We start from the raw sequence: 12,840 nt of genomic DNA, 5'->3' as shown, positions 1-12,840 counted from the left end.
CTGTGAGCAGGAACTTGATCTGTTTGGCAAACAGCATCTCAGATGGATTGGAGATTTACCTCTTACAACATACACTGTGGAAACAGGGCAACAGGGAAACAGGGCCGGCTAAGATCTAGCTGTATTCAACTGGACGTATAAGAGAATTTAAGTACCTTTTTATCTGCACTTTTTTCAAATAATACAGTATTTAAATTGATTTAATTCTGTTGCATGAATATTAACTGAATTGGAAGTGTTGACTATGTTCTTCAGTTAGTGCTTGCTTGAATTTTATTGTCTGTTAGTAATTGCAGGCGTGGGGGTAACCACATTATTTGATTTCCTCCCAATGCCTATTTAAGTGGTACATTTTGAAATATTTTCTGCTTAAAAACCTCAGCTATGGCTGGCTAAGATCTATCTGCATTCAACTGGACGTCTAAGAGAATTTAAGTACCTTTTTATCTGCACTTTTTTCAAATAATACAGTATTTAAATTGATTTAATTATGTTGCATGAATATTAACTGAATTGAAAGTTTTGACTCTGTTCTTCAGTTAGTGCTTGCTTGAATTTTATTGTCTGTTAGTAATTGCAGGTGTGGGGGTGCCAAATTCTTTGATTTCCTGTCAATGCCTATTTAAGTGGTACATTTTGAAATATTTTCTGCTTAAAAACCTCAGCTTTGGCCGGCTAAGATCTAGCTGTATTCAACTGGGCGTATAAGAGAATTTAAGTACCTTTTTATTTGCACTTTTTTCAGATAATACAGTATTTACATTGATTTAATTGTGTTGCATGAATATTAACTGAATTGAAAGTTTTGACTCTGTTCTTCAGTTAGTGCTTGCTTGAATTTTATTGTTTGTTAGTAATTGCAGGTGTGGGGGTAGCCACATTCTTTGATTTCCTGTCAATGCCTATTTAAGTGGTACAGTTTGAAATATTTTCTGCTTAAAAACCTCAGCTATGGCCGGCTAAGATCTAGCTGTATTCAACTGGACGTATAAGAGAATTTAAGTACCTTTTTAACTGCACTTTTTTTCAGATAATACAGTATTTAAATTGATTTAATTGTGTTGCATGAATATTAACTGAATTGGAAGTTTTGACTTTGTTCTTCAGTTTGTTTCCCCACCCACCCTCCCTGTTTCTGTTTTGGTGTTAATCTTAGTGGCTTTGAAACTGCCCGCCCCTCTTGTAAATTTGTGTTTGGATACTCCTTCTGGGCCCATCTCATTTGCTCACTCAACTGAGTGCAGTGAGATCATATTCTGATTTCAGGAACTCCTACTGTGTACAAAGAGAGCATCTGGGAAAGAGAACAAAAAAAGATTAAGCTTGTTTCCTGTCTTTCCTGTTAAGTAGTCTAGACTGTTTGTAGGCTTCTGAGCCCCCAAGCCCTTTTGTGTTGGAGGGAAGCCTTCTAGCTTAGTTTTGTTTCTTATAACTCGCCAGTTTTCTAATTTCAGCACTCAAATCTGTTTCTTTGAACTCAGCACTTGTTCAGAACTCATTGTAAGCACTACATAAGCTACAACTTTCCTCACTTGTCTAGACGAAAGCAGTTTTTAGTACTTAAAAATAAGCACCTATCCAGGCATGTCTAAGGGTCAGCTCCTAGTGATTTCTCCTGTCTACTTGATGAATCTGGGCATCTTGGGGCAATGCAGCAATTGCCCCATGTACACAGACAACCCTCTCCTCCTACCACCCAGCACTACAACCTGTGAGAGATGCACTTATATAGCCAAACTGGAAGCAAAGCTCTCTTCACCCAAGACTGGACTAGACAGTCAAGAGGAGAAGGTAAACACTTGCACCACACCACACTCATCATATAGTCCCTCAAAACCTACACCACCAAAACACACACATAGAAACACAAAACACACTCCTACATTCACGGAGGCTCTCAATAAAAACCTGACCAAGCATCAGGGACATCCAAAGCATAAACACAAGCAAACTCCACCCCCCAACACAACCCAAATGACACATAGCCCACAAACTCAGTATGCCACTCAACCACAGCCCATAAGGCATAACAACGTACCCAACACTCTAGTCATAGGTGACTCTATAGTCAGGCACACTGATGTTCCACTCACTAGACTAAACAAGGAGAAAGTTACTGTCAGCTGCCTGTCAGGTGCCAGGATCCTCCACATAATGCATGCACTCAGGTCACTCCACAATAAGTACAAAAATGACACTGTCATTGTCCATGTTGGTGTGAATGACCTGAGACGTACATCCCTGGACTACGTGAAAAGAGACATGGAGGAGCTCTCCGATCTTGTATCCCAGGCAGGTATGACCCTAACCCTGAGTAGCATCCTGCCATCACCCAGAATGATACCACAGTACAAAGACAAAATGATTGACTTCAACAATTGGCTAAGCTTCTGGTGTCATTCTAAGGGGATCCAGTATTTGTCTGCCTGGGATGACATGATTGACAGACCACGATGCTTTGCCAGAGATGGCCTGCACCTGTCGCCCTTAGGATTCTGGATGCTGGCTAAGGCTCTTGCCACCCCTATAGTGCCTTTTTAGGCAAAGTTCAAATGAAAAAAGTCACCATCGTAACAGGTACAAGCAAGCAAAATCTGAGGGTAATGCTACTCAATGCTAGAAGTCTAAACCTCAAAATGCAGTCACTCGAAGCACTCCTTAAAATGGAGAACATTGACATCTGTGGAGTGACAGAGACCTGGTTCAAAGCTCCAAAGAGCACCCCTGCATTACCAGGCTACACTTCATACCACACCTTTCGGCCACCTAACCCAGAACGAAGCACTAAAGGCAGAGGTGTGTCCATATTCATTAAGGATATCCACACCTCCAGGCTAGTTGCACAGCATAATGCATCTGAGATTATCCAAGTGAAACTAACTCTGGGCAAGACCGCAATCCAAATTGTAGCTTGCTACAGACCCCCCACCATGCCCCAGGATTCCCACTCCTCATTTCTTCATACACTGGAAAGTATTAGGGTACAACCCAAAACCCTAATAATGGGCAATTTCAACTACCCCACCATTAACTGGGAAAACTACTCCTGTACCAACTCTTTTGCTCAACATTTTCTAGAATTCATAAATTCCAATGCCTTAGATCAACTTATTCAATCCCCCATCAGGGGCAGCAATATCCTAGACCTGGTCATTACCAACATGGGAAACCGGTGTTCCACACCACAGGTCAATTCCTCGTTGGTCAGATCTGACCACAAGCTAATCAGCCTAGACATCCACATCCCACCCCCACCCCCAATTAGGGAAACGATCGTAAAAAACTTCTCCAAAGCCAACTTCACACTTCTTAAGACACAAGTGGCACACTTCACGACACCCATGCAGATGGACAATAGAGGTATGACTGCTGAATCCTACACAAATGCACTTTATAAGCACTTACATGAGTGCATGGATCATGCTATCCCTAATAGAACTAAGATGTTATCCTCCAAAAAAAGGAAGCCAATCTGGTGGTCCTCTGCCATAAACAAACTCTACAACAGAAGAAAGAAACTGTTGCAAAAAAGAGTAGAATCCCATGATTGGAGGAACTCCCTGGTCAACCTCAGTAAGAAGCTGAGATCCCTCATAAAATCCTCCAAAGCTAGTTACAAAAACAAAGTTGCCGCTGACTCTAAAGACAACCACAAAGCATTCTATAGCTATGTCAAGAATCTCAATGGGAACACTCAGATCTGCTCTGAGTTACAGCACAATGGTGCTAAATATACAGAACCAACTGATATTGCCAACATCCTGGCAGATAGGTTCACTACTAACTTTACCTCCCTCTCACCCCTAGAGGGCCCATCTCTATACCGGAAGAATGCAAAGTTCCTATAATCATGGCTGCACAAGTAAAAAACACACTCTCCAAAGCCAAGAACACAGCATCCATGGGACCTGACAATATCCCAGGCTGCATTCTACATGAACTACAGAATGAACTGGCACCCTACCTAAGTACCATGTTTAAACATAGCCTCACCTCAGGCTTTGTACCCACTGAATGGTGCACCATGATGGTTATCCCACTCCACAAAGGTGGAGCCACGACGGACCCCGGGAACTACCGCCCCATTAGCCTGACAAGCCTGGTCTGCAAGGCCATGGAACGTATCATCATGGAACTCATAAACAAAGACATTAGTAATCTCAAAACTCTGGACCCTACCCAGTTTGGATTTGTAAAAGGCAGATCATGTCTCCTAAACCTGATTGACTTCTTTGAAGCAGTCACCAAAGCCATAGATGAGGGTAAAATAGTTTACACAGCTTATCTAGATCTCACCAAGGCTTTCGACACCATCCCCCACTCTGGAATTATAGATAAGCTCACTAAACTAGGTATAAATCCCTATGTCACAAGATGGGTTGCCAACTGGCTCATGGACAGAACCCACACTGTGAAAGTAGCAGATTCCAAATCCGACATCAGACCAGTGACAAGTGGAGTACCACAGGGTTCAGTCCTGGGTCCTCTCCTGTTTGGTATCTACTTCTCTGAAGTGCAGGCTAACACAGAAGGTCTTTGGCTAACAAAGTTTGCAGATGACTGCAAATTAGGAGCCATAATCGAAACTCCTAATGATGTGGACAAACTACAAAAGAGCCTCACTGAGACAGATACGTAGTGTCAAAGCAATGGCCTGAAGCTCTATGCCAAAAAGTGTATTGTCATCCCCTTTGGTAAAAACTCTGTACCCATGAACTATCACATAGCTGGTAGTCTACTTAATGCTGAAAATGTGATAAGAGACCTTGGGACACAGGTGGACAGTAGTCTCTCCTTTGATAATCACATCAGCACAGTGGTCAGGAAATTCTTCTACGTGGCTCATCTCATCACAAAATGAATCTCATCTAGAAAAAAAAAGAGGTCATTGTTCCCCTCTACTGATCACTCAGTAGACCCATTATAGAGTACAATGCCCCTTTTGGTATGTACCTTACAAGACATCTACAACAACTGGAAAGACCACAGAAATACCTCACAAAGAGGATTACTGGCCTCAAACAGATGCCCTATGCAGACCGTCTCAAAAAACTACAGCTTTACTTAATCGCATATCGCCTACTCTGCCTAACATACAAAGCTATGTCAAACCCAGAGCTGTTGGACATGCTCTACTTAAAGAAATCCCAATCCTTCTGAGCTACATGCTCTAGGGACCTAAACCTTGTCACCACAATAAACAGAACATGTTGGAGGGATAAATTCCTGTCCCAGAGACTTCCCATACTCTGGAACAGACTACCTATCTATGTCAAACAGAGCTCCTCATTAGCACTCTTCAAGAAAAATCTTGATTATTGGATGGGAAATTGGAAATTCACCCCAGGGATCACCTCTGTGGCTCTGCTCAACAGGGGCACAGGAAAATAATTTTCTTGGGTGGCGAAAGCCAGGATACATTTTTTGGCTAGGCTTATATAGGCCCTAGGGCCAATAGCCTAATACCTATCTATGAACCTATGAACACACAGGAGAGGGATGTGCCTGACCTGACTACAGACTGTAAGTGCTGCTATACTGCATTTGGAGTAATGTTGGTTTAACAGGCCGTGTGTGAATATGGCTGTCCTACATGTTTTAATAGCTGCCATGTCAGTGCTATGTTTATGAGGAAACCCCCATCTGTAGGGTCATCTGCAGACTGGGCAGTGTGTGGTGTATTTTGTTTCATGTGTTACCCACAGAGCACCTATCTGTGAACTGCAGAAGGTAGTGTGAGGATTGCAGTCTGTAGATGGTGACAGCCATGAGAGTTACTGACTTCATATCCCTCATAGGACATATGTTGCAACAAACCCTGTTACAATAGTAAATGTATGAGGTTATCACAGCAACATGTCAATATTGGCCCTGTGTATGTGCCTCCAGTCACAACTCTGTCAACATTTGTACATATGTCATGCAGTAAGAGGTGCATATGTGCTGTAAACCATAATTAGTGACATCATATTTGATAACAAGCCAGTGAGATAGACTGCTACACATGTTATGTATAGTAGGGGTTATATTTTATGACATAACCTGGACATTCTGTGGTTGTGTGTACACTACTGATGTCTGCGTACTTATGGTGATTGTCAACAGTGTGTGTATTGTTAATATGTATTTTGGCCTGTATACAGACTGTGGTAGATGTCATTGTTCTTGGCCCTGTTCTATCACATGTTACATGCTGCTCCACTGTATGTTACCCTATCAGCTTACATGTTTGTAGGGCCATACACATACATGTCCCATACCACAGACAGCCATCGGACCACACTGTGTAGCAGCCCAGTATATGTAGGGTTAGTGTGTGAGTGGCACATATGAGGATGGTGTTCAACAGATAGTCAATATACTGTAATCTTACGCTAGCTTACCATATGTGGCTGTGGCTGTGTTCACATTGGTTGTGGTTATGCACTTTCACACAGGTATATCATACTCTGTGCTGTGACATGTCTGTAGAGCCTGCTATATAAGCTGGCACATGTGCATTCCCACAAAGGAAATGTAGGTCATTGTTGAGCCATTCTGCCTGTAGCCTGCACAGTGCTTTGTTACATGCCTAGCAGCTTAGTGTACTTACCCAGTGAGATGTCATGTCCAGATACTTGCCAGATGTACTCCTGCTGGGCCACCATAACAGTATTGTATGTCAGACACAGCAGTGGGATGCTGTACAGATGTACGTCAAGATATAGTGGGTAGTAGGTGGCCATGGCACCTCTGTACCAGTAGTTATTATGTGTCAGGACAGAGAGGGGTGTGTGAATGCATAACCTATGGGGGCAAATCCATACCAGTAGTTATGTGTTATACCCATCTACATGGCCGTTAACATCCACATTGTCAGGCTTGGTCCACATGTCTTGCACTAAGGGATTCTGTGTATACCTCTGGACTGTCCAGAGTGTGTCAGACTGTGCACATATATTGGTCAATATCTCTGCTGTAGTCCACATGAGCAGTATGTGCTAGCAGTGGTACTATACTATGATGTCCTTAGGATATCTGTTAGTAACCAATAGCGCACATGTTAAAAGCAGATGTGACCTCTCACACACACCATGTCTGTGAAGACAATCCCTATTACAGTACAAATAGTCTACAAATATACTGGCTATACATACCTGACATCCCCTTGCACTGTGAAGTTGGGACTATAGGGGCTGAGGTAGGGCTACACTCCATGTTCAGGACATATGGTGAAAATATATGCATATATAATTATCCAGATATCTGTATAGATATATACACATGTACATATCGACATACATAGATGGATATGTATATGCACATAGATATACATATAAACACTGAGATATATACATATACAGAGCAATATATGTCTACACATATACAGATAGAGATACATATGCACATATATGTATGGATATCTGCATATATATTAACAGTAGTAGGTATATCAGAATAGATATGTATACACATATAGTTATAGATATCTACATATATACCAACATAACTAGGCATATCTATACATATAGTATGTGCATACATATATAGCTATATATACATATATCTATATATACATATACGTATATCTATATATACATATATGTATATATATATATATATATATATATATGTGTGTGTGTGTGTGTGTGTGTGTGTACATATGACGGGATGTACACATGGCCATATATATATGTAGCATTATACAGATGTGTATACAGGCATATGTATGAGTATACATGTGTATGTACATGTAGACATACATAGACCTATTATATGTATATAACCATATTCCTGTCATGTGTAAACCTCACGGTTGTGTATACCCTCCCAGACATATCTCACCGTATGTATCTGCTATGTGTACATTATGATAAAATAACATATGTGATGCAACAGTCATATTAATAACAAGGACTACACAATTTAGGAAGTAAAGGAAATTGTTCAATATTACACAATATGTGTATTGACAGCTATATTGGTAAAACAATAGCTGTCTTCACAGTGGTCATGGCATAATGGTTAAGTCTTGTGACTGTAGTGTACGGGGTCCTGGGTTCAAAACCTGCAAGGGTTGTTCATTTTGTTGCTGGGAAGAACAAGGGCTGTTGGATATGGAGTGGTTAAGGCAGTTTTGAGCAGTTTTAAGCGGGTTTGTGTGGGTTTGCACAAAGCTAAGTGGTGCTAAGCTATGGCTAAATGTATGGGCGCTTACACTGTGTAGGCATCGCTTATCAGTATGCAAATCAGCTCAGCTGTTACATTGCAGCAATGTTGATACTTGCTAAGCATGGCTTAGCCCTGGTTACCAGGTCACACTACCCAGTCTGAAAACATAGCAGGATACTCACATCTGTAATAAGTGTATGTAATGCCATGTACAATCCATATGTCTACATGCTGTCATTACAATAGCAAGGGGTGCGTGTGTCATGTATGGGACACAGACATATATGTGGCCTGTACAGTACTGTTATCTGTGTGAATGTGTTACACACAGGGGTATTAGGTCAGGGTACATGCTGTCACACTGGTATGTAGTGTATCATGGCAGTACTACTGTTGGCAGTGCTTACCCAGGCAAGACCAGAGTGCTAACTGTAGTACTGGCAACAGGCAATCCTGCAGGCATAGCTGGACACTGATGCTTCCCTGTTGTATCCCTGACATGTGAGCTATGTCACAGTATATACCCCTTTCCAGGTAATGATCCGACACATGGAATGTAACTGTAGACTACCATCTGTACAGCACATGTTTGTGAGGGCTTCTGACATGTAGTTATGGCATATATATTGTTGTCAAACGTCTATCTGTTACCACACTCATCCTACTGCATAGCTACTTGCCAAGCTGATGACTGTCAGCCCCTGTACAAATGTGCTGATGGCAGGTATCCAGTTGGGTTGTGTACAGGCAACCTAAGCTTGATTGACACAGACACGTCTGCCCAGCTGTGTAAGAACTGGTACATATAGGAGATGTCACCCTGTATGCACCTCATGCCATGGGTACCACCACTACACTACCACAGTCAACAGAACATGCTTGGGTACAGGTCTGCATCACAGACACTAACCATGTGTTGTAATGCATGTTGCATACATGTCAACTTGATTACCTCAGTAGCCATGTGCAGGAGGCACCTGGAGGATTGGCTGATGAATGTCTTTCTCACCCTGAGGGTCACTGCAGTTGTGGGGGGGATGCACCATAACTAACCTAGGCTATTACATGTGGGGGTATCAGGGGTAAGCTGCCTTAAGGTATCTGGATGTACATTACCATACAATCCTTCTTGGGTAAATGCAGGCCTACTGCCTCCTACCATACAGACTGTTCTGTTTGTCAGTGTGCTTGTGATGGTGTCAGTTATGCCTTGTTATGTAGCAGTTACATCCCATTGTGTCAACTGAGGTCTTTTACCCGTAGGGATTGTGTACAGAGTGTAGTTAGAGGCTGTTGAACTATACAGCTGCATTACTTACTGTTGATTGTTTGGTATCCTCTGGCCCAGTCTGTCTTTACTATTGTACTACTTGAAGGCCTCGGCCTGGACAGCATTTGTAAACCTTTCCAGACCCAGACTACTGTATTAGTAAAACTGTTTCACAGTTGCATTGCTCTGTTTATATGGATGTCAGTGTCTAAACAGCTATATGACATGGCATATACAACTGTAATAGTACACAAATAAAGCTTTCCCATGTATGCAAACCTGTGTGTGGTGTTATATATCCTTTGACCTCTCTGTTGGTATATGTTGCAGACAACAATTGTCATTTGTATGGGTAGCTCATACAGTGTCCAGTTGGTAAGATGGTAACTGTAGGCATAGTGGCTTTTCCATATTGTGTGCACCTTCTACATATGTATCTTACTATACATATCTCTGCATGTGCATGAGTAGTTGCATATATATGTATATATATATATATATATATATATATATATATATATATATATATATATATATATATATATATATATATATATATATATATATATATATATATATATATATATATATATATACACACACACACACATATATGTATGTATATCTGTATCTGCATATATGTGTCTATGTATATGTATCCTAGGGTGCTGATTGCTTCCACATTGTACATTCCCTATGGGAGCCGGAATGTACTGCATGATATGTTACTGATACCAGCCTGACATCATACAGGTGGGATAGAGTACTGTTAACATCTTGTACCCATATCATGTCAGGTCCTGGTTATGGGATCTGCAACAGCTGGTAGTGTATTGCAGGGCAGACATGTTTGGCTGTGGGAGGGGGAATACCTATTCGTACAAAATGTAAGTTGTTTGGGGTCTCTCAGGTGCCACATTTGAGAAGTAATCCTTTATTACATGAGACACCAATTAAGAATGTGACTGATGAGTTTCCAAACCAAAATGACACACAGAAACTTTGCGAAGTGTCTAGGAAGTTTAAGGATTGCCTATACCAGCTAAAAAGACTTCAATTGCAGCGACAATGATCCGGAATATTCTACAACGAAATTGGAATATACTATGTATAGATGATCAAATAGTTTAAATAGTGGGGGAAAGACCTTATATTTCATTTTAAAATACTAAGAACCTGAAAAGAAGGTTATGCAATCCTAAAAGTGAGACACATGAAATGAGATTTGGTATGGGTATGGGGACCACTAAATGTGGAAGCTATAATTTCTGCACCTTTATACATGAAGGTATAGAGTTTAAACACCCCAATACTAATAAATTATATAATTTTGACATCAATGCTAACTGTAATAGTAAAAATATTATATACTTAGCCCAGTGTTTTATCTGTTCTTCTTTTTATATAGGGAAGATGAATAGATGCCTTTGTGAACGAATTTGCGACCATATGTATTGTTATAGGCGAGGGCATATGTATAGTGCCTTAGCAAAGCACACTATTGAGAATGATGATAGCCATCAGTTTAGATTTCAAGTGTTAGAGTTAATATATGATGATGACAGGTTGGGAGATATATCTAACAGAACTGAGACAAAGGATCTTATATGGATTGTTAGGCTTAAAACCCATTTGGGTAAGGGGCTAAATGGCCATATAGCTATTACAGCAAAACTGGGAAATAGGAGACTTAGGAAATAATGTAGATTTTATTTGAGTTATTATGTATTTTTATAATGTCTTTTAATATATTCCTGGTTATATTTTAAATGTGTAAGTACATCTTTAAATGTGCAAATGTATGATTGGTTAGTTTGAATTTAATTGAGCATAAAAGGAAATGACCTCATTTGATCAGTTAGGTCTAATGAAGCAAATTTATTTGTGAAAGCGCTTACCATTTGTACAATAAACTTTGTGGATTTTATACAAATTGTGACTCCTGCTCTTCAGCTTGCTTGTTTGTTCGCAATTTTACTTGCTCTGGTGACTCTTGTGTTGTTTAGATATATATATATCTGCTTATATATATATATATATATATATATATATATATATATATATATATATATATATATATATATATAAATTGCTGTATACATACACACGCATATATATATATATATATATATATATATATATATATATATACATATAGATGTAGACATATATATCTATAGATGTATGCATATGTATGTATGTATATATGTTTATATGTTATATCTATTTAGATATTAATATATATACACACACACACACACGCCCATTTTCACACACACACACACACACACACACACACACACACACACACACACACACACACACACACACATACATCTACATGTTGAAATACATTCCCTGTACTGTTGAATGACTGGGCTGGATGATATGTTTGTGAAAACATCAGGGTTATGTATATCTGACATGGCTTAGTGGTAAATCGCTTTGGCTATGTTGTGCAGGGTCCTGGGTTTTAGCCTTGCAGAGGCTGTTTATTTTGTTACTGGGCAGAACAATGGCCCTTGGATACAGAGTGATTAAGGCACTTTTAAGCAGTTGTAAGCAGGTTTGCACAGGTTTGTGTGAGGTAAAGCAATGCTAATCTCCGGTTACATATGCTTACAGAGACTTAGCTTCAAAACTGCTTAACCTGTGTGTGCATTGCTTACTCCCACGCAAATGGGCTTAAACTCGCTTACTAGTGCTTAAATATGCTTACTACTGCTTATTGGTGCTTACACTTGCTTACTAGTGCTTACTCCCACTTACAATTACATTGATTTGGACAGTTATATCTCATGGTTCTTGGGAAGGTGGGGGATTTGGAAGCTGCATGGAGTTGTCATTCATTACACATTTTACCTTCCATTTGTATCCATGATTCCTGTGGACATATACTGTGTGGGGCACACGTGCTTATCTGGGGACTTTGCAACATTATGACACTGACACCTCACATGTGCATTTAATGCAGTACTCCATTTCACAAATATATGTTATTTAGTGGGTTATGCAACAAAAGTATTGGTCATAATGTGATTTGCCATGGAAAATTGAATGTGCTTCAGTGGAACTCGAACCAGGAATGCCTGCTCATAAGGCAAATGCTCTGCCCACTGTACTTTTGCTATACTGCTTCATTTGCATATATCTTCCTTGTTATCCTCTTCAGCCATTTAAGCTGCATTAACCGTAGCTAAGCGATGGGCACACCTGCACACCTATGGTTAGCGTTAATCGGATTTTTAATTAAAAAAGGGTTTGTTCATTTTATTTGTATTAACTTGCTGTTGTACACATGAAGGAATGTTACTGGGGATATGCAGACACTTATGAGCAGTCTTGCTAATTTCTTTGGCCTTTCTGCTGTTCTTCATTGCGGGGGAGTGTATATTCTAAGAGCTCTGCTCTAAGACATG

The sequence above is a fragment of the Protopterus annectens genome, chromosome 5.part0 (assembly GCF_019279795.1).
Source record: "Protopterus annectens isolate FY-2018-M chromosome 5.part0, PAN1.0, whole genome shotgun sequence".
In the NCBI taxonomy this organism is placed as follows: domain Eukaryota; kingdom Metazoa; phylum Chordata; order Ceratodontiformes; family Protopteridae; genus Protopterus; species Protopterus annectens.
Note: the sequence above shows the minus strand (reverse complement) of the source record.